Raw genomic sequence first — 23421 nt, 5'->3', positions numbered from 1 at the left:
TGTGTTTTGTGCGTTAAAGCAGCTCATATTACGTGAGAAAAATATTTCGGCACACCACCAAACACCAATGCTGCTCACTATATAAACTGGAATAATGATAAAGTGGTTTGCACTCACAAAAATGGAGAAGTCTTATTTATCAAAAATGGTTGCTTTTTAAATTTTTTTTAATTTAATAATCTCTTAGCCGGACCCAAAACGGGGGGCAACGTTGCCCATCCCACGTGACAACGTGGCACTCTGCTGTTTTAACCGGATTCAGCTAGCACGTGTGCCATAGATATGGAAGGCCATGCAAGGAGAAGGGTCACAGCGACTTAATGGCCTAGCTCCACTCACGTATCTAAATGTGCCAAATTATTTCAAAATGGATTTGTATCAAGGGAAGATTCAGTTCTCGGTACTTATAAATCAAGGTACCCATTTTGGAGCAATTAAGTGATATTGAATCATTTCCCATGGCTCATCTCATCATCTCTTACGGTTTCACAGTTGGGAATCGCCACCATCTTTTCAGATTTTTTTTTTTTCTTCAGCTTAGGCCACGTTTTAGCTGCAGTGACCTTTTAAACTGTTGAACAGAGATCCTTTCTAAAAAGGTAGATTTGATTAAAGCGGTTAGGGTGGAACATGTGGTAATGGTTGCTCAAATGAAGAATAAGGCCACAGCGCAGTAGTCTCGGTCAGAGGCACTTAGCATCCCGAAGGCGACACCTCCACCATGAACGGCCGCGATCCACGAGGGTGGGACCCGCCGGTGGAAGCTCAAAGGGCGGACTGTTTGCGGATACAAGCCCCTCATTCACACCCACCACCGGCGCTGCACGGTCTGCTTCAAGTTTACAATACAACGGGAGGGGGACTCCAAAAACATGCCCTGTCACGACTCCGCTCTCCGAAAATGTCACTGATTTGCGAAAACACACCTGCCTGTAGCCGGCCGAGTCTTTTGCCTTTGAAGGCGTGCAAGGTGGGGCGAACAGAATGTTTCGGTTATAATGACATCATCCGGTAAGGTGATGGAGTGCTGCGTCGCTAACCACATTAGCAGTCAAAGCAGCTCTGGGGAAAACGTGTCAGACGAGGATAAGCGACTTTGAGACAGGACTGAAAAACAGAGAATAACATCCGATGAGGGAGAACAAAAATATGATGTTTATTAATGTGGATTTATGGACTAAGAATCATACAGAAAAGCAACTTTGAAGCTGTTATTTTATGCTCCCCACTGCACAGCCGCCGAGACCGCTCCAGTGACTCGACAAGATATCAAGATATCGATGTCATTCGTGTCATTAATTGTGAAAGTTTAGAACCAGCGCGGCACTTCCAGTAATTAGAAACACATTTAATGCAGTCGCCGTCACGAGTAGGAAGCACAGTGAGAGCTAAATGGAAGCGAAAAGCTGTTCCCGGGACATCTGATGGATGCTTGAAGAGGCACGAGTCCCATTGTGACCCCGGGATCATTTTCAGCCGTTGCATCACAATAAAAGAGTGTCGAGAGCAAAAGACTGAGCGTGGCCACCAGCATTTAGAGCTGCGATGCAAATCACAAACCTGCGGAATAAGAGGATGACGATAGTCAGCGTCATGTTTGACTTGCTGAGGAAAGAGTGACAGGCAAGTCGGTTGGCTTTCGCGAACAGCGACTCTTTCATGGGCGCGTCTTTACACATTTGTATACCTCATTTAGAAACGCTACGCTGTGCCCTAAAAATAGAGATACTCCTGGAAAATAAGCTCTAATATTTCCATATTCTCATGATTGGATACTTGCAAACGGTCGGACGCTTAAAATAAAAATGACACATCTTAAACAAACGACCATTGCAACTGGTGGAAGGGCCGCGGCCTGTTCAAAATGACTTAAAATCTCCCCCTGAAGACGGAACATGTCAAAGTGCCAATTTTGGAAATGACATCAACTGTACAGTGGGACCTTGACGTACAAGTTGAATTTGTTCCTTGACCATACTCCGAACTCGTGTGTTTTGTCTAAATGGCCGCGTATTCCTTTTTGATACAAAATCCTACCAAGTATTTGTGAGAAGTGGCATGACGGATGAATTGGATGTCCACCATTTTGCTGTCTGTTTCCGTTCCAGGCCACCGAGAGATGGCGTCGGGAGGATGATCGCTTTCTGGTCCTGCTGGCGTTTCGTCTCACCGTAGGAAAAGGAAGTGGGATGTACTTGTTTGACCTGTCAACTGGATGTAGGAAATGTGAATCCTCACCTCAGGGCAAGCCAGGGCAGGTCAGTCTGGCTCATTTCCTTATTGCTCACAACTGCTGCAACTGGAACCTGGACGGTTCTGCTTTGCTGAGTGGAAATTGTTTTTTGGGGTGTTTTTTTTTCTGACAAAGGACAAAAAATACAAAATGGAACACTGGTCTTAACAACTTTAGGTTTGATTTTATTCCAAGCTTTTAGACTTTAGGAACATTTGAAGCTTGCTTGTTTGAAAGTTTGTTCGTGCAGAGTTCTGCCAAGGAACATCCATCGACCAATCTGACACACAGTCAAGAATGTTGCCGGTAATCCTCACGTTCGGTTGGGTATACTTAATATAGATCATACTCGATCTTTGACATCACAACACTAATCGTCCAATCCGAAGCCTAGAGGTCTACAACCTCCGACTAGTGGATCACACCACCGTCAATGACCTTACCACAGAAATGTTGCAGGGTCAGCAATTTAAGCTCGTGATGTCCTCATATGGACCTTCATAACCCCCCCGCCCCTTATTTCCAAAGTTTGCTGAAAGGAAACATAAGCTCCAAACAAAAGGAATGGTGGAATAGCGCCTTGCGGTGACAAATTCCAGCCTGGGTCTGTTGACTCGCTTATCTTTCACAGAAAAACAAGGCGAGAATTTATGAAGCCAACGGCCAAGATCATTTGATGAGTGAAAGCAAACAAAAGCTGTCCTGCAAACAAACGGTCGGCCCATTGCCCGCAGAAACCAAAGCAGGTTTGAGATGAAACCAGAGAAGAACATGATACTGCGGTAGGCCTTGAGCTAGCGAGAAGCGGGGCGCTTTCGGAAATAAAAGCAGATATTACGCTACGCGGCATTTGGAATCATCGTCTAATAGAGGTGCCTCTATTTATACGAAAAGGGAAACCGCAGCCAGAAAGTCATCTGTAAGTCATTCTTGAGCATTTTTAGAGCAAGACACCGGGCAATCATCTTTTCAACAGCGTACTGCCATCACCGGCTTGTGCTCGCGTTTTCAATCGCATCATTTTCCCCTCCTGTGCAAAATGACCTTCAAGCGGTTGTTGACACACGGCGCTCTTCAACGCCGAGGTGCCACCGCCTAGCGAGCCCGCCCTCTTTCCTAAAGCCCTCGCTCTGATTTCCCCAACTGTTAAGCTCGCGTATTTCAATCGGCAAAGAGCGCGAGCGAGGGGTGGAGGAGGAAAGGAAAGGAGAGGGCGGACGGGGGAGGGTGGAGAGAGGAATGAAAAACACAAGGTCGTTGAGAGAGAGAGCGAGAGAGAGAGCGAGACGTTTCTTTCTTTCTTTCTTTCTCTCTTTCTTTCACACCATGTGTTACCGTAAGATATTCATTTCCTGTGCGATACCTCCACCTCCCTCCAGCACTTTGTTTTTCTTCTCCATCACTGTCAGTGTTCGCTGACGGAGGTGGTCCAGGGTCGCATCAAGTCCACTGGATCCCGTTTCGATCTTGGAGCCATCCCTCCGAATCGGCGTCCCAAATTGCGCACTGAGCGCGGCGCAGCTGCGGTAACCCGAGACCTTTGCGTTGTACTTCTCCAAAGCCAAAGCCCGTTAAAACGAGCGCCGTTGACGTCTCAGCCTGATTTTGCGATTGAACTGAACGGACATTCTTATTTAGCAAAGGTAGCCCTCAACAAACATCCCTCGAAACGCGGGATGCAGACTTTCGATTTACTGCCGACCAACAAAGCCAGTCACATGATTCATTGACTTAATATGAATATTTTTACAACAAGCAAATAAAATGATCCGTTTTCCACCGGTCCTCTGTTTATCCTCTCCTTTAAGGCCGATCCAGTTAGTAGTTTGTGTCTTGAGTTATGTGACAGTCTCATCATAAATCTGAAAAGCAAAACCCAACAACAACTGTGCTTGTATTTCTAAATGCTAATTACTACAGCACATGGAGACAGAATTTATTCCATGTGGCAGGCAGAGCGGTTGAAAGTGCCACATGCTTCTTTTGTCGGTCCCTGCTCGCAGAGGGTCCATTTTCATTTCGCTTTCTTTTCCCGGTCATTAACGGGCTGATTTCATCAGCGCGGACAATCAGGAAAAGGAAGAGAATGTTTTGGAAATCCAGACGGATCCAAATGAGATGTTTTCTCAAAGCAGATGGAACTTAATATGCAGATCTGAGGCCACACACTCCGTCGGGCGGTCGCTCTTGTCGCGGTTTGCTGTGCTGGACTTTGACCCGTCTAACCGCCTCCCCCCCGACCCCCACCCCCTCAAAAAGTCGTCGTCAAACCAGAACCTGGCATGGCTAATAGCCATGCAAAACAGATACGGGATTACAAGATGTAAGCGGATGTGGGTCACTGGCGTGATGCCGACTTTGGGCAGCCAGCATGGGATGGATTCTCCCCGAGTGACTGTCAAGTGTGCACGGGAGTGGAAATGATTGTTTGTGTTGCCCTGCAATTGGGTTTCAGAAAAGACATTTCCAACCCAAACTACGGATGAAGAGTTTTGCCCTTCGTTGCGAGCTCGACGATCAGCCCGCAGCATTTGCTTCTTTAACTCATTCACTCCCAAAGACGTTTTTAAACGTCATTTCAGACTTGGTCCAGAATTGGCTGGTACTGAATGAGTTTTAAGTGGGCCAGTAGCAAGACCAGTTGAGGATGCTTCACCGCAACAACAAACCAACTCACAAAGCCCTGAGCATCTGGCAGCTCCTCGCCGTGAAGAACTTTGTGGTGCTGGAGCAAAATCCTAACTCACCCGACCTGGCTCGGTGGAATTCCCCCTTTTCTCAACATCAAGACGGTCATCACTTCAAAGATCTGGACGACATTGGGGTGGCTGTGAAGACAAAGCCGCGGAGGATCCAGGCAGAATCCTTCATGGAGCCCAATGAAGGTGTCGCAGAAAAAGCTGCAGGCGGGTCACTTGGAAGGGGAGAACTTGTAGTTCGTCTGCTGGTCCGTCTCGATATGTGCCCCGCAGCAGATTGTTGACCGGTCCGGGGTGTACTCCCCCTTTCGTTCCAAGTCAGCTGGCATCGGGTCAATCTCCCCGCAACCCTGAACAGGAGAAGCGGAGAAAGTTTCGAAAAGCCACTCGAGTTGCATTCGTCACGGAAACTGAAAACATCAGGATGAAAATGTCTCTGTGCAAACACGAAGTGCAGTCGTTTCCATGTGTTGCTAATTACCTGAGACAATACACAGAAGTCGCCAGACCTCCAGCGCCAAGGAGAAACATTGTTAAGTATATTAGACTGTGTCGGGTTAAAGGTTTAACAAAATAAAAACCAGCCGACTTGTCTTTTCTCACTGTCGAAAAGTCCAGCGCCGGATGCCTTGCAGAGTTTCGGTTCGTCTTTGCCGCTACCTCCGGACGTTTATTCGCTCGCCAAAACCAGTTGCCAAGTCAAGTCATTCATCGTGGAAAGGATCGAAGCGCAGACTTGCGCAATTCGGTTGCTGACCATGGTTTCTAAAGCGCAAATTGGGATTTTTGAACTTGTACTCTGCCTGGCTTGTGTGCGGAGCTCCGTGCGTCTGACTAAGAGGTGGGCCTCCGTGAACCGGCTTGGCCTTGGGAAAACCACATACATGAGTGGACCCGGCCGGCCTTTAACACGTTTCCCTCTGAGAAGTGTACATCATCATATCTTCCGCCCCCGCGAATGGTCTGGACTTGACTTTCATCCTCGCGTCACTCTCTTAGTTGGTCCTTTTCCCATCCGTTGGTGTTTTGCTTTGCTTTCACCAAGTTCAACATTCTTGTTTTTCTTACTTCATGCAAACATGTCAGCGGTAATTCATGTTGATCGTGTCCTTTTCGACAAATATTTGCCCTGTAACTTAAGCCGAAAAATGAACGGTAAATGAGTCGAACCGAGGTGGCGACAAAGCGCCGCTTCCTTCCGTTGCAAGCCACCGGTTTAAAATGACAGCTGTTTTGAAATATGGCGACACAGTGTGGCCGATTCCTCTATCGTCGGTTTGACATCGAGAAAAGGGAACAGTTCAGCTTGTATTTCCGGGGCATTGACGACTGGATCTCCTACGCGGCTTGGAAGAGAGCACCGTTAATTTGAACCCAGCCCTTTTTGTCATGTGAGCCAACGTATTTATTTGCAAGGTCTTGGAGACAAATTCATTGCACCTTGGACTTCATCGAAATTTCTCCTGACTGATCACGATGGCTCCGTAGGTTGTAAAAACACGGGGGGGCCGCGCCGATATTCCTCACGGTATGTTTACATGATGGTGTACAGTGAACATATTCAAACATTTTTTTGACACGAAACATAAACGGGCCACCAATTAATTCAACCACACCACCGACCGAGCCTGTTCTCATCTGCGGGCCATTTCAACTGCCGCAGATGTTCCCTCTCAGGGGGATATCCAGGATTTGGGGAGTTTTTTGAAGCGTGGAGCCAGTGACGCGCTCCAAAGCCTGGGAGATTTCAGTGGCGGACCCAGAATGAGGAACCCCACCCTGACCCCCCCCTGCGCTGAACTCCGCAGATATGTGCAGTTATAGACTCAGGCACAAAACGTGTATCCATGTACATTTTTTTTTTTTTACAACTTTATTACCACCAACCCACTTCACCTGTGACGTCTCGATGCCCCCGCGTGAGTCTTTCTGTTCTTTGCAAGAAGGCCGTTCCCATTCCCGGGAGTCAAACACAGATGCTTTGTCGCAGGCTTCTGTGTTTGATTTACTTTGGAATGGTGTTAAAACCCTCTCGCCGATCCCAAGTTGACAACTCGTCGGGCTCCTTTTCCACTCAGATCCATGCGATCCCAAGTCGACAGCTTCCTTTTCGACTCGGCACCAATGTGCAACTAAGCGCAACGGGAGGCAGGTCGCTCGATGAACATTTTGACTCGTGGAGAGGCGATAAGGAAAATTGTCTTTGTGGCTCTCCGATGACAGAAATGGGTCAGAATAATTCACGTTTTGTCTTAGCGTGGAAAAGTAATCCCGACGAGAAAGCTTAATGGAAGGAGCAGAATGAGGCGGGCCGGCCTTGTCTTGTTCGCCTTGCAAGCGATACTTGACGCCTGTTTAGACGTTCGTCCGTGCAAAAGGGCAACATTCGACGTGACATTTTGTTTGAAGGCCAATCTGTGATCCTGAGGATCATTTATTTCCTCAATTGAGATGTCTGAACCTCATTGCACATGTTCACTCGGAAAACTCCTGCTTGCTACCCGATTAGAAATCCAGTCTCGTCAGTGAACGAGATTCCCCAAAAGAGGAAAGGAACGCAAGCATGTCGACGCTGAATGAGCAAATGGAACAAATGATTGATCCGTAACCTGGTTGAAGATGGCTTCTCGAACGGAATATACCGGTACATCTATATTAGGTGTGTTGTCATCCAGTCTTTGGAGCGATAGCCATGTTTTTGTCTTTTTTTTTGTTTTGTTTTCTCTAAATCCTTTTAGCTCCCGAACTCCATCAAGGCAAAAATGAGACTTTGTGAAACCGTGGCTCACTGGGCCAACCTGGCAGTCCAGACTTGATGATGTCAACCCATCTCATGCAAATTCGTGTAACAGCTCGAGTGTTTTGAGGACACGAGAGCGCCGGGGATCAATCTTTCTCGCAATAGAGGTATTTAGAATATTGTTGCACATCTTTGCCTGGACCTGAATGACCATTGGGCATCTGGTTGCCCTTTCGGTTGGTTACGTGGCTGGTAACTGCACCCGGCGCAGATGAAGAATGTACGCGGCTCTGAGGACTGGATCTGAACTTTGCGTTTCAATGTGTTTCCATTTTGAAAGCCCTCTGGAAAAAGACAACTCGGGCCAAGGCCTGTTTTTGCTGCAAGCACACTCGGGAGTGAGTGTTAAACATGGTTTTCTTTTTCTGTCGCGCAGACCCGCATCGGAGAAGGGTGTCAACGGAGATCGTTTTCTTGTTTTAGTTGAAAAAGATGGGCCTGAATTCTCTTGTGGGCTCTTGCTGCCATGGAACTCTGGCGAGCTTCATTTCTGACCAGCCCTCGCCCCGTCTGATCGCAACAATAGCGCCTTAACGCTCTTGCTGCCATGGAACTCTGGCGAGCTTCATTTCGACCAGCCCTCGCTCTGTCTGATCGCAACAATAGTGCCTTAACCCGATGTTGTGGCACCGGCTGGCGATGCTGAGCCTTTTCACAAATGGATTTCGCTATTTGCGGCAGGGCGTGGTCCTGCCAATCGTGAACAGACAAAAAAATGGCACCGTCAAAACAAATGAGCTGAATGCTGAGTGAGAGTTTAGTTTGTGCTTTTTCCACTGTCGACTGTTACGTGGTTGTTGGAGATGAAAACTGCCCTCGTTGTGCAGCGTCGTCGAGCGGGCCCAATCAGCTGACGTGCCTTTGCGACCATTAACCGACACAGGAACACTTCCGTCACTTACCAGTCGTACCAAATGTCAAACACTGTTAAAGGTTGAGATCGAGTACCGGACGATAATTAAGTCCAGATTTCGAAAATGCGATGCTATTCAAACGAAGACATCGACGGAGCGTCTAGACACAACAGTGCCTGCGCAGCCGGGACCGGTGGCACGAAGCACTCAAACCTTAACGTTGGATCCGAGCGGGATGATTTCCTTTTATTTCTGCGGTTGTGCAAATTTCCACTGCGTCGGCACCGAGCGTAACCGTCTCCCGGTGCTTGTGAGCTTTCAAAGGATGAGGTCGGGATTCACTGCGGTTTCAAATGGGAAACAGACCAGCGGGGAATCTTCCAGCGTTGATTTTGTGGGATGGCGAGCCGCGTCCAAATGTGTACGGCTGTCTCGGCACCTCTCAGGGATGCGGAGGGGCTCCGAGACTTTCTACCTGCGGCTCCAAACACCCATTCCTGACGTTCGGACGATTCTTGTCGTATCACTCCAGGCCAAAGCGATTCTGGCGACTCGCCAAGAAGCCGTAGGGTGAAGGTCATTTTATTCAAAGAATGAGAAGACAAGGAATCCGATACCTCCGATTTCCTCTCCATTATCGTAATGACTTATTTGCTTGCCGAGAGACTCCTGGCATATCCTCTTTTCCGCCACATGCCAATGCAACTTCCCGCCTTTGCTCACCTTATGCTGGTGGTCTTTGTCGAGGTGGGGGGGGGGGGTTGGGCTGTGATTTCTCCTTTTTTATTGAGTTTTGCTTGTGCGCAAGAAGCAGGCCAGTTCCAGTGTGCATGCGTAAGGGTCAACTATTCCTATTAGTCGCAAATTGTTCCTACTTTGTGTGATTACTTCAAGACGACTAAGTTACCCGCTTAGCGGCAAAGCATCCAAGACAGTCAAAATAAATGAAAGAATTCTGGAATTTTTCAGGACATGGCAAGTTGAAGTATCCCCTCCGCCCCCTCCATTCCCCAACCCCCCTCTATTATTATTATTTTTTTTTGTGTGTGCAAACCTCTGAGGTCCCAACACAATCCATTCCGGGATGATATGTTGGGATTTTGACCCACTGAAAACATTCGTTGCCATGATCACGTTGCAGACTTTTTAGAAACGATTTTTTTTCCAGTCATCTGCATCACGACTGACCAATGATGAAGGCGTCGCGCAAAGGAGCATCACGGTTGCCCCGTCACATGAGTGTGAAAAGAAATGTACCGACGCTAATAGTGAAATGTAGCAACCATCAAGTACTCTATTTCTTACTTATTAATAACACGTGATGCAGCGTATTCGCGGAGGGAAAATTTGCGGAGTGGACTGGACATAAGTAACTTCTAATTTCTGAGGTGTCGTCGTGCATAATTTTGTTTGGTGCAAGCTCTTACTCGACTCTGTTTAGTTGCCCTGCGGCATTACGAGTCGAGTAATAAAGGAAGCAGAAGCCAAAGCTTTTGTGCTACTTTGCCCTGCTCGCAGGATCCAGCCGGCCGGCCAGAGCGAGCTCAACACGCGGCTTCTCTCTGTCGGACAGTCATGGCACGGAGTCGTAATCTGAACCGCATGTCCCATTTGGGCTCGCTCCCGTGACCGTCCGCATTCCTTCCCTCTTTCATTTCAACATCCACTCACTTTTCTCTCACCCTGCAGGCCGCTTTGGGGAATATGCCCTTCATCCTCGGTTTGATCACAATATCCGAACGATATAAGGCGCTTATCGCTCGCCGGGATCCCCCCCATTCACCCTTCCCAGTGGCGTGCAAACTTTAGGCGAGATGTCGTCCGCGCGTTGAAGCGCACGTGAGCGCCTGTTGCCGTTTTCCTTTCGGCCGGCGTGCGGCACATCTGCGCCCCAGCTGAGTGTTACTCCAGGCGAGGTCTGCGCTCTTTGGTTTTCAACGTCGCGCATGTCCGCGCGCGCGTTGATGTCCGCCATCTACGATCAGGCAAGCCCGAAAAGCGATTGGGAAAAGGATCAATGGGCGTCTTTTAGGCGTCAGCCTTGTGCAGTCCCAGTAACGGCGCTGGCCAGAAAGCAGAAACCGGGTGACGTCGACATGAACTCCATCCACCCTCTGTGCTTGGAGCTTCCCATCCTCATCCTGTTTGTGTTTAGCTCCTGGATCAGCAGCGATGGCGTTTTGATTGATGACGAGATTGATGAATTCACGTATAAAGGCCAGCCATGCGACGCTGCTTTAGGCTTGTTTGTCTTTGTCGTCAGGTGTCAACATTTATTCCATTGTTTTAAATCCTCATGTGCGGAACATCCGGCTTCTGTTTCCGTCTCATCTGAAACATATGAACTGCTGAAAATCATTTTTTTTTTTTTTAACTGATCCATTTAAATGAGAATTTCCACCAGATCTGATCGAGATCTCTGCAAGTATATTTGGTGTCCATCCCAATTTAAATGGACGAATTCAATTGTTTTTGTTCCATCGCTGTCAGATTTGTCAGACTTGTTTCTAATTTGTTGTGTTTATGGAACGTATCCCATGTCCTATACTAAAAAGACGGCAACGCATGCCTCGGTCAAATTTTGTCTGAATACATCCTGTTCGCGTGCCAATAACAAATGTGTGACTGCGGCTATGCACTGCAGTATATCATGACACACCGAGTATAGGCACTAAAACAAAAACCATACCGCTCAAAATGATTACACTTGTCATGACAGTCTATCCCAAAAATTCATCTCATGCAAAATGTTCGTGTCCAATTGCGGCCTGCGAAACCAAACAATAGAAGAATTTCGGGAACCACAAAGAACCACGCCATAAAATTGCGCACTTCTAAATTATTGATTTTTTTTTTTCCCTTCTCTACCGGAGAATGCGTGACTACTTTTCTGTGCTTAATCAATCAATGCTCATGACTGAGATTCAGATCCACGCACGCCGAGTTACCTTGAGAAGGGAGCAGCCGAAAATAAAGTAGCGTGACGTGAGATCACCAGCAGGGCTTTCGGCTTTGATTTACTTGACTAACTCCCTCCCTCGAGAATATCCACGCAGGCCTCATTGATCACGGAGGTGAAGCTGGTGACATTTAATGGCATCGTTTTACAGTCAAGGGGTCTTGTACGGGCTTGGATGCTTGGAAGGAACAGACCACCCATGAACCCGTTTCACTCAGCATACAACTGGCTTGTGCATGGAAATGTCAAGACTGGCTTGTTATGATGGCAGCTGTTTTACATCCACTGCTCATGTTTTTTTTTTGTCTTTTGAACAATGATGAAGTTTTGTCATGTACGACTTTGACTTACTGCTGCTTGTTAGACCTTTGAGTGCGGGGGCGCCCGACCTGTTTTGACCCATGATCAAACTTTTTACACCTCAAAAAAAGTGCCTCAAAAAAAAAAAAAAAAAAAAAAAAAAAAGTACAGTAGCGTAGTAGACCCAAATACTCATCAAAAGCGATTGATTGAATATTATTGCATTTCAAACATATGAATACTACGCCGAAGTGGGTGGGGTTGGGGGCGGGGGGAACTGTACTGAATGAATTGGATTGCAGATGAAAAAAACAAAAAAAAAAAAGAATGAAATTGAAATAAAAATAATTTAAAAAAATGGTATGTAAATAAATGTTTGAAAAATAAAACAAAAATCAATGAAATTGAAATAAAAATAATTTAAAAATGGTATGTAAATAAATTTTAGAAAACAGTTCTAAAATATTACATGCATACTGCAAATTTGAATACAGCAGAACTGTACTGAACAAATGCATCTAATGGATGAAGAAAAACGATATGCCGTTTTAACGTTGTGCACGGTTGGAACACTTTAGTGATTATTTCAGGTGCCCGGGAATGGCATCATTTTGTCGAAAGTTATTTGGTTGAAAAAAAAAAAAAGGAGCAAACGAGAAGTAGTCCTTCAACGTCAACATTTTGAGCTCACGGGGTCTTGATTTACTCAACCACAGAGAGTACAAGGCACACTGTATATATCAAGCAAGGTTTTGATTGGACAAGAGGGCTTGATTTACAAATGCTTCTTTTAAGTGGGCAACGGCGGCGAGCAGGGTGTTTATTGGAGTGGAGCCCATGCCTTAAGAATACACAATTTGAAGGTTTTACGTTAGGACAACAAACATGGCGGGGGAAAAGAAATAACCAATCGATTGACTCGCTTCCAGTATTTCAATCGGATAATTGGTGAAACTATTTAAAAAAAAACAGAAAATGAGGTCGCAACCCTCAGTTTATGGAAAGGGCTAACCACTGATGCGCATCCTGCGTCGTGTTTCCAGCATTTAAATGGGAAGCGAGGAAGATTTATCTCTTGACATCACTCTGTGGTACGCTTGGGCCTTTTCAGTTTTTATCTACTTGATCATCTTTTCCGAAAGTCATTTAGGAAAGACTATAATTTTAACAAGATGGCTTTGAGAACGCTAAACATTTCTCATCCAGCTACGGTTGGACGAAATCATTTCAACGTGTGCTCGTGGTAAGATGTATTGAGGTCTTCTTTGTTGCAGTCCAACCTCTTTTCAACGTCCCCCCGTTGACAATGTTTCCACCCCCATAAAGTTCGCATTTCAAAGTCCCGATTTCACATCATTCATTTGCCAATTTTGCTTTCAACGAACACCTTTCGAACATCAACTTCATGGGAACGACCAGATTTTCCCACAAAAAGAGGCTTTCGTTGCAACGAACCGTGGGAAGCTAATTGCCGCTGTAAAAAAAATGTACATCAGCGCGGGATTCCCCTCCGTTGCTCAGCAGCGCTACTGATCGACGTTGTTGTACTTCTGGAACTGCAGGAGAGGCATATTTATTTGCTGACTGAATATTTTCAGAGATGAAGTAGGAACGCCACAGTTGTTTGTTTCGTGTCTTATAAAACCTGTTTTTTTTTCTTTCATATACACGTATTTGTAATTAACATACTGTATTACATGTTCATGTTTTTACATCCTGGATGATACATCGTCCTTGGCGGCCATTTTATCGGGAACGGTCCCAGCAAAGTACCGTTCTAACATGATAACGTCCAGACTCGTTATGTCCCTCGAGGTACGTTGTCACCAGGTCGGACTGTACTTGGATTTGACAGTAAATGTCCGTGATATTGCGGAAGCGCACGGTCCGGTATATGTCTCCGGCCACCGACAGTATCGTTTTCTCCGTGTTGTTTGTCCAAATAAAAGTACAATCTACTCTGAGTGCCTGAGTGCAGACAGGATATTATGATAGGCAGACTTTCCCAAACAGGAAACATTTCGACCCAAGTAACAATGTGGTTTGTTGTGAATCCGGTTAGTTGAGACCACAGCGAAACCGCCCCAATCCCCCATCGTGATTGTATGCAAATTTTTATTTTGCTCCTTCGAGCGATGAAATGTAATCGGTGTCCGTCTGATGTGTTGAGGTTTGTTTCTTCATTTTTGTTTTCTCACCGCTGTTATCAGACCGTGTTTGGGTTTCTTTCATTGATACCAAACATGGAAAGTTGTTGTCAGTCAACACAAAGTTAGAAGGAAGCAGGAAATGCTTGTCGCCCCGACACACTGTGAAAGTTATGCCCTGACAAACACCGTCCATTGACACTTGCTAAGGGGGCGTCGCCTTATGAAGACTTGGTGTCGCAAATATGCAGACGATGGGCAGTGTGCCTGCGTGACTTTTACCCGCCGACCCGAGGCATCGCTTCCCCCGTCTGTTTTTCTTCTCACACTTGGGCGGGTGACTTTGCAAAGATAAGAGATTTCATTTCAGAGGCCGCACTGCGCTCGTAAAATACTCCATCATGTCCGGGACCTCAGACATTTCCCAAACATTTCTGAATCTCTGCGTCAACAGATAGCATTTCAGCTCATGGCAAAGGGGGCGGGGGGGGGGGGGCGAAGAACAAGAGGACAGATGACATCTTATTGAACACGTCTCGCTTGGAAAAGTCTTTTTATTGGAATCCGAAGCAGTGGGAGGCAGTTAGTGAAGATGAATGATGGCGAGCGGCGCATTTGCTGATTGCGGCGTGGGTGAGAAGGCGGTCTTCGGAGGCCGTTTGGGGTGCCCTGAGGAAGATGGATGAAGTGCGGGGCTCAACCTATGTTCCCCCTCCCGCCTGGTACCCTTCCCCTTATCCCTGGAAGTCACCCTTGACAAGGGTTGTATTTATCCAACTCCCATTTGCTCTTTGTCAAACAGGAAAACGATGAATGATGAGATGCGGGCTTGGCGCAGCGCTTTTCACATTCAGGCTCAATGCGGTTGGCATGTTCGAGAGCACACGTGTGTCTAATAGTGCCTCTCATTTCATCAAGGCTGGCTATGATCAGGTCTCAAACATGTGGGGGGTCAACAGACTTCTCTGCAAGGGCGTGCGCTCTACAACCAATCTATAATAACGTCAAACCGCAGTTCTCGACCGAGCTTGGCGCAACTAATAACTGTGTTATGTTTCCAATGTTCTTCCTGCCGCAGAGTTAAAAAAAAAAAATAGCATTGGATGTTGAATGGAACCCAGGCCGTGACGGCTCAGAGTCGACCGATACGAACCCCAAAGAACATTTTAACATTCTTGCCATACAAGTGCGGATGCACAGAGTTCTCCGCTGTTAATAATAAAACGGCAGCGGCATTTCGCCATCTCGAATGACCCACGATACGGTCATGTCGGATCGTAGTTATACCGTCCGCGGTTGTGGGGTGGGCTTCCGACTTGGAGCGCCAACTCAGGCCGGTCCGTCCTAGCCAAGCCTTCTTGTGCGCACTGAAGAAGCCTTCTCACAGGAGAGCCCAAACATCTTCGAAGGCAACCGGTGCGGTCCTGCTGCGAATGAGTCCGTGCCCTCGGAGAGAAATGACCTGGATGAATGAGAATCTCCGCAAGCACAGTTACGGTAACCCAAATTATGGCATCCATCAGCATTAGACTCCATTCATCCGTTCATGTGTCCGTGCGTTCCAAAAATGGAACGAATGACTTGAAATCAGATGGTAGTGTCGCGGGAAGATTCCCTCTGTGGAGGTCCCTCCGCACTTGGAATGAAATGAAATCACAAAAAGACAAGCGTATAATTCTTCCCTCCAAGGAATGCAAATCATTCGCAAATGTTTTTTCACATTCCAGCCATGAAGGTGATGAGGGTTGTGTGTCTCACGCGTCAATGTTTAGAAGCCCCGTATTTGCGCGTCAATACATTTCTGCAGAGCTCATGGGATGGGAAGCAACAGCGCTGGGGAGGAAAAGTATAGATCGCTTGACTGCAATCTTTAGGGGAGAAAAACAACAACGTGAAGATAGAAAATGAAAGGGTGGAGTGACTCGACTCGGAGAAAATTAAAGGAAAATAAATGGGAGGGTAGAGGGGGGTGTTGTCCAAGAAGGGGAGCAGAGCAGGGTGGAAAACGGTGGAAAAAGTGAAGATGGCTGAGGCCCGAGGGAGTCGGCGCGAGGGTCGGCTGGGATGGAGCGAACGGGGAAGGGGTGAGGGTGAGGGACGTGGCGATATGTGGAAAAGCTCCCCATTGATGCTGTCGTAATGACTCGGCGCTTTGCCAATCGAGGCCTCGCTTACATCCACGCCACATTCCCCAAATGATGAGCTGGCCCGCCGCTTCACCTTTTTGCCCGTATCTGGAGTCTCCCAAAAAACGAACTTCTTGTCACGCTACTCATCAACCATCTGCAGCCGAGAGAAAGTCGCTAAAACATCTGCAATGATTTCACCGCGATGAATCCAAAAAAAAGGGCAAATGCCAGTGTCGCCGCGTTGCCGTGACAGACCTTCACCTTTTGTGCGGAGGGGAAGAATCAACGAAGCAGAAAGAAAATGCTGCAATTACTCGGCACGTATTCACACGGCGATCCGACGGCGGCTTTGCTGATTTTAGCCACTTCAGAAATGACCACGTTCTATTTTTTCTTCTTCTTCTTCTGCTAGTTCTGGAGAAACATAAGCGGGCATCCACATGAACTACGACTTTGGCTTGCGCCCAGCGCCGTATATCTCCATGACGTTTTGTGTTCGCATTTGCGTGGGAGAGATTTGATCCTGCCACATGCGGTGGAGCACATGAGCGGGACCTGGCACCCTGGAGGTCTGAAGTCCCGCTGCGATCCCCTCAACCTCGTCATCGATCACTGTCAGGTTCGATGGCAGGAGGCTTTGCCGGGCGTCCCTGAAGTTTGGAGTGCAATAAAATCGCTCTCATATTTTCCGATATTTATACAGGGCGGCGTGTGAACGAGCCCCAACGTGCGAATGCGCACGACAGCCCGAGCACGTGAAACAGACACGCAGACGCGTGAATCGCTTTCACCGATCGATCCAAACGGTCGGACTTTTTATTGCCGACAACGTATCCGCATCCGAGCCTGAGAACCGCGAGTGATGTCTGTCAACCGGACTTGGAGAAGTCAAACACAAAGGCCGATCACCTGCAGAATGGAGGTCCCTCAGACTCTTCGAATGAACACCCGCCTTCTCGGCCGTGGTTGTTTTTGTCAGCATCCTCTCAAGCTGACCTCCAAGGGGTTGCTCAACTTCCCATTGTGCTGAAATCCTTGTCCAGAAGTCGGGCGATATCAATCCATTTCTGTGGAATACCATCGTAGCGCATTAGCATCTGTGGAAGGCCTTCCTAGAGTCCGCAATTGTTCTTTTTTGTGGGGATAACCATTCAGTCCACTGTTGGATGACGACGCGCAGGGCGGTCGTGGTGGTGTCAACAAGGCCTTCCTTCAGTCTCTCCAGTGTGACTCTGGTCACTTCCTTACCGGGGACTGATTCTTCTTGCACATGACGTCGACTCACGTCAACCGACAATGTTGGTGTGGCTGGACCCAGAAGAGAGACAAATCCCCCCCCCCCGTCCGCCCCCATTCTGTCAATATTTTGGAAGAAACGCTTCCAGACCCGTGGCAGAAGCGATGTTGGAGACGTGCCCGTTTCCTTGAAACTCATTCACTCCCAAAGACGTATGGATGTCTATTCAGACTCCACGCATTCAATTCCAGGTGCTCGTTCGTATTTGTTTGGGTCAAAAGAAAAGGGTCTGAAAATGGCTGCCACTGAATGAGCTCATCAAACTAATACGGGAGACCATTTGAAGGTGCTTCCTCTTTTTGTCTTGGTCTTGGGTCCGGGTACCAGCCGAGATGGGCCTTTTCCTCTTTTGCGTCACAAGGACGTCCTTTATACGTTGAGAAACTTGTTTGAATCAAACGGAAGTTGTCGACTTGGTTTGGGGTGCTTCATTCGATGACAAAGAAAACACATTTCATGAACAAATCGGCAAAGCGCTCAGGACATGATATTTCCGTAAAACCGCCCGCACTTTGAAATGTAAATAACGGTTTGCTTTATTTGTCTGCCATGCCTTGCGCATTTGTGTACAAATGACAAACAGTGAATGAAAGAGAAAAAAAAGGTTGCTTCAGTTGGAAATCTCTCGGTCAGATCATCAGCATTTTTTCGCTCTTCCAGAGACATTGGATATTTGCAGAAGTGACATTTGTGTATTTGGGTAAGGATAAGGGGATGAACTGGAGGCAAAACAGACGAGGGGGGCCGGGGGGGGGGGGATAAATGTGCAAAAACAAACAGTGAATTCAGATGCGGGCTTGCGCAATGATGAATCTAAAGTACATTTTCTCTCGTTCTTCCAAGGTCTTATAAAGCCATCTTTTATTACTTTTGAACAATCTGTGTTCCAACCTTGGTAAAGCCATCATTTGCGCTTTTTTTTTCTTTTTTCTTTTCCACCTTCTCTGTGGGAGCTAGTATAAATATGATGCATCTCTCTGTTCCAAACTGGTGTCCCAAACTATTACGTGCTCCTTATTATTTCTTGGAGTCGTGTGTTTCCGTGCTCCCAGCTTCGGAAATGTTTTCCCTCCGCAAATGCGAGCGATACATCCGGAGGAAGCTTTAACAATCACATGCTCCAAGACTGCCCGGGATTTTAGCATTATCCTATGATGCCTGTAAGTGTACTTGTGGTGAAAGGTCTTTGATCAGCTAAGCTGGGAGGCGACGGGAGGGCGTTGGCTGGACATGTTTTGACTATCCCGAGTGCAAACACGAGTGTGTGTGTGTGTGTGTGTGTGTGTGTGCTAGCACGTTGTACAGGTGAAAGCGAAAACCCCCTCCAACGGTTGATCTGGCTAATAAATCAAACAGTATAGATCCGCATAGAGCCGGTTGCCAGCTGGAGTCTTGTTGCCATCACCAGGGACCGGCAGGGCAACGGCAGCATGTTGGTCTTGGCTGGCAGTGAGTGGCTCAGTCGGTCGAGCGTGTTGCCCAGTGACCGAGGGTTTGGCTGTTCAAATCTTCGCCGCTTATGCTGCTCGTGAAACGGGCAAGACCAGCATGCCGTACGTCGCCCTGCCAGTAGCTGCTGACAAGCGCGAGACCGGCACGCAAACACGACAAAAGCGAAGCTGTTTGCTGACCAACATTCAGGTTCACTTCGCTCATCTCGCCTCTGCTTGTCTGATCTTTTGGCGAGCCTGACAATGTTCATGTTCTTATATATGTATTTTTATATACATATTTACATCTTTATTCATCGTATATCAGTGAATGGTAAAAAATAGTTGCGCTGAAAAAAAGAATGTGTCCCATATCTGGGAGTCTGATGATTCATTTCGCTAGCCTGAAAGCTCAGGACTGTTTTTGATTTCACTCAACATACTGTGAAACTTCCCAAAATGAAAATAGGTCTCTTCATGGAAGAGTTTCCTCAATTAATTCAGCAGCCAGTGTTTAAGGCCAGAGCCACGGGTTTACCGCAAACGGCAGGTTTATAACGGCCCGGTTGGCCTTGCTCGATATCGGCCTCGCGACTCATCAAACACTTTTGGAATGCTTGTTGGAGATTTGGAGCCAGACTCTCTCCCGCGTCCAACGTGGGTGACCCGCTGACCTGGCAAAATTTCTCTTGGACGCTCATAAAAATCTCACATAGACACAATCGTTTGTGCGTTCCATTTTTAACATTCGTGAAGAATGTTCGTGTTTTTGTTCTTTTATTGATATTTGAAGTGATGGGACTCCTTTGGAAATATATCAAATGAAAACGTGTTGGACGAGACGACATGGAAACGTCCATAGCTGATCGACTGACTTCTGAAAGCAACAGGCGGTAGGAGGCAGCGGAAATATTCGACATTGGAAAGCGTATGACCAGACCGCAGGAGGATACCGGCCGGGTTGCCTCTGCCAGCATTCATCTCTTTTCAGTTTCTTTCCGACAAATATTGGCCGTCTCCAAATTGGCGACGTGTATGAAGAAACTAAAGAGGGAGACGGTAAAGACAAAGAAAAATGCTTTAAAAGATGCTTGGATTTATTTTCACTTCCAGGTCAAATGGTGGGCAAGGATCAGCTGTATTTGAATAGCCACTTGCTGTGAAGGATGAGAGAGAACGCAACAGCGTGTTCGAGAAACCCCAAAGATCTTTTATTGCCGCTTCCTTTAAGCAAAATGTTTGATCTGGAGTCACGAACCACACTTGCGTCGCTCGCCCAGAGGTCACCGCGGGTTAGCGCGAAGACGAGTGAAGTGAAGTTGAATCGTTGAAAGAAAAAAAAACACGGACCCCATGCAATGGCAAAGTTAATTCATGGCATCATTAAAACAGGTCGTGTTGTGCTGATCTTTGGGCTGATCTTTGTGCAACATCTCAGTCCCTGTTTTGGGCTTCTCCATGAGGACACTATAAACGCGATTTCAAAAAAAAAGTTTCCAAAAAAATGTTGGGTCGATTATTTCTGTTGACAATAACCTTTATGCTCGGGTCAGACCGAACGCGTGCTGAGCATTTCTGGCGGCGCGTTTCCGTATCGAGTCAATTTGCTGTTTGCGTCATCGGGTGCGGTTGCGTTTACACAACAAAAATTTGCGCCTTTGCGCATTCCGCCATCACAGGCCGAAATGAACTTTTGGCGGCGGCGTCGAGAACGTACGTACTGCGTCGCACGCATTTGCAGAACAAGCAGACACGCAGCCAGATGAAGTTCAAAAAGACACGCACGACGCGATGAAACCAAAAAACGTGGGACAATATCCTTGCGGGGTGTTTGACAGAGAGGGACACAACTCAGCCAGCTCACTGGTGACCGGATTGACGAGTGATGCTCCAGCGTATTCTTTTTTTTCTGTCGGCGGACGAGAGCCATTCCTGCTGTCTGCTCCAAGCAATGCCGGCGTAGTCGCCCCCCCCGGCGTCTGGACACGTGAGACCCGCATCACATCGGGGGTTTTCCCATTCGGTCCGGCCGTAGCATCGCTGGTGGAAAGCTTGTTTATTTCTGTCTTAAAGTGGGTCAGGAATATGCGTTAGTGGGAAGAGTAGCACAAATGACTCTACCGACTCTTGTTTGGTGCTCGTTGGTAGACGGATGACATAAGAACAGAGATATAGACCGCGACAATCCATTTGGAGGCTTTTCTTGAAGGAAAGGATTCTCGACCTCTTTTTTTTCCTCGTAAATTTGACGGTCTCCCTTTTCCCTCCTGTTCTAATCATACAGAATGCTTTCAAGGACCGCATCCACTGTTACCGCTGATGCCGCCTCAACTAATATTTGTAAAAGTCCTCCAACATTTTGGCCTCCTTCATCTAAATTATCCCCTTGATGCTTGGTGGAAAAAAAAAAGACAAAGAGCAGTCCCCCTCAAATGTATAATGATCAGTATCAAATTCAGCTGACGTCGGGCGTCTGGAAGAAGCCAAACAAGGCAAAGATTCATGATGCGCTGGTCGGGGTTTATAAGCCGCAAACCTCAAATAAAAAGGATAAAAATATAGACATTGTTTCTGAATGATCTAATTCCTTGTATGTCGTTTCCTGACCCTGAGCAGGAAGTTATTTGCCAGAGACGGCTCCGGAGCCAAGATGAGACACTTTAACAAGCGGGCTTGTATTCGACGTCTTTGTGTGAATCCACCTGGCTCGTTTGGAAGGAATAGTTGGATGTGGTGGTCCTCTAAATTTGACACATCGTAGAGAACAGTGTCGGGAACAACCCTGCCAAATGTAAATGATTGAAAAAAAAAACAAAACAAAACATCACCGGGTATGTAAAGCGAGGTTTCAAAATCATGAAAAATCAAGTAGTTCTCTCCGCTCTCAAGCTGTGGGCCATTTCGGTGAAAGCGCTGACTGTCACATTGGATTTTTTTTTTAATGTCAACAATTTTGTGCCGATCTAATAATACGGCCTTATTCATTTATTTCGTTTTAATCATATCATTTGCCGAAACCTGTGATGATTATTTTCATGATGTTGAATTTTAGTCCCTTGATTGCTGTTCAGGCTGATGAGGTCCACTGTGAGCTTTGCTGGTGACTTGGAATCGTAAATATACAGTACTAACCCAATCGATCACAACACGAGAGAGTGACAACTGCCTCAAAGTGGGATTTTTTTTTGGGGGGGGGTGGGGGGGGGCCTTCAGAGACTTTGAATTTATAGAGAGGGTTGACAACACAACACAGGGCCAAATCCCCAAACTGTGGGCTTCCAACCGAAGAATTAGGATGTCAAATGTCCTTTTGGGGGATGTTTGATCAACATCTGATTATATTCTCAGCTGCTCTCTTGACAAATTCCAGTTGTGTTCCTCTGCCCGTGGTGTCTCCTTTTATTTCCTCCCCTAACTACACGCGCATGCACACGCGCACACACACACACACACACACACACACACACACACACACACACACACACACACCTATGAAACCTTCCACACATTTACCACATGAACTCAGTTTAGCTTTGATTTCCTTTCACTCCTGCAGATGTTCCCTTTTGGTCTGATTTTGTCTGGCCTTTGTGTTTAATAATTAATACGGTTATGCACATTTTTTCCCCGTAATACGCTCCTTCATCGACCCCCTGAGATTCCAACAGAGGCTATTGTTCCCTTTTCGCTCGGCGTTTCACGAATGAGCTTGTTGAGCGCAGCTCCGCTATAGAATAACGGCGCTGCGATTGGTTCTGGTTTTTATTGTCGTCTATATCGAGCAAAAGCGTTTGTATCGGCGGCCTCATGCCTCTCGTCGATGCCTTCATTTGATGTAGCGCTGCGGTCGTGCGCTCCTTGCTGTGTGGACTAAGTGCGTTTCTGCATACTGCTGTGCTAATTTCCTCTTGTGTGAGGTCCATCCAGACAGAGTGCTGCTGCATGTGGCCGCGGTTAAAAGTAGATTGTTTTTCAGTTGGAGACAAAAAAAATCTGGAAAAATAAAATCTTCACCCCCGCACTCCCCCGCCATGCCTCGCCTTGTCACCACCGCAAGAAACAAATGGGAGTCTAATGGCATTCTTGGCATAGTTGCTCGCGCCGAGACGTTGTTTCCGTATTTCATGGACCTGGATGGTGTGGCCGGCCGGGCAGTCTGGAATTCTTGGCCGGGAGATCAGAAGCTTTGATTTATCAGGATGTATGTTCTGGAAGATGTTTGCATTCTCAGACAAGTGTGCGCACTCACGCATCAAGTGTCAATTCTAAAGGGCTTTCCGTACACTGACTTTGATGTGAACGTGATCGGTACCTGCGACGTAGATTTGTAAAATTTCCCATTTCAATATCAAGTGCCGGTACCCGCTCGATACAATTTGTGAGTGTTTTCAGTCTTGCGCAAATAAAGGAATTGGCATCAGTGACCGACTGCGAATGCGACTCGACTAAGTCAGCAGCAACCCAAAGGACAAGCGCGACAGAAAATGGATGGAAATATATCGTCGTTCTGTAAATTCCCATTAAAATCTCGTATTTATGATGTTGGCCGTTGCTCCAAACAGTGTTAAAAAAT

The 23421-nt window shown here is 47.0% G+C and overlaps 1 protein-coding gene across 1 annotated transcript in view; it reads left to right on the top strand.

Moving 5' to 3' along the window:
* The first annotated feature begins 2097 nt into the window (after positions 1 to 2097).
* col8a2 (collagen, type VIII, alpha 2) overlaps positions 2098 to 23421 on the top strand; it is a 62981-nt gene continuing 41657 nt past the window's right edge. The window contains exon 1 of the mRNA XM_019867771.1: positions 2098 to 2258. The gene's annotated coding sequence lies outside the window, so the exon portion shown is untranslated. The remainder of the gene's footprint in view (positions 2259 to 23421) is intronic.

The sequence above is a fragment of the Hippocampus comes genome, unplaced genomic scaffold, assembly GCF_001891065.2.
Source record: "Hippocampus comes isolate QL1 unplaced genomic scaffold, H_comes_QL1_v1.1 scaffold207, whole genome shotgun sequence".
NCBI lineage: Eukaryota > Metazoa > Chordata > Actinopteri > Syngnathiformes > Syngnathidae > Hippocampus > Hippocampus comes.
The sequence above is the reverse complement of the archived record's forward strand: the minus strand, read 5'-3'. Positions and strand labels throughout refer to the sequence as shown.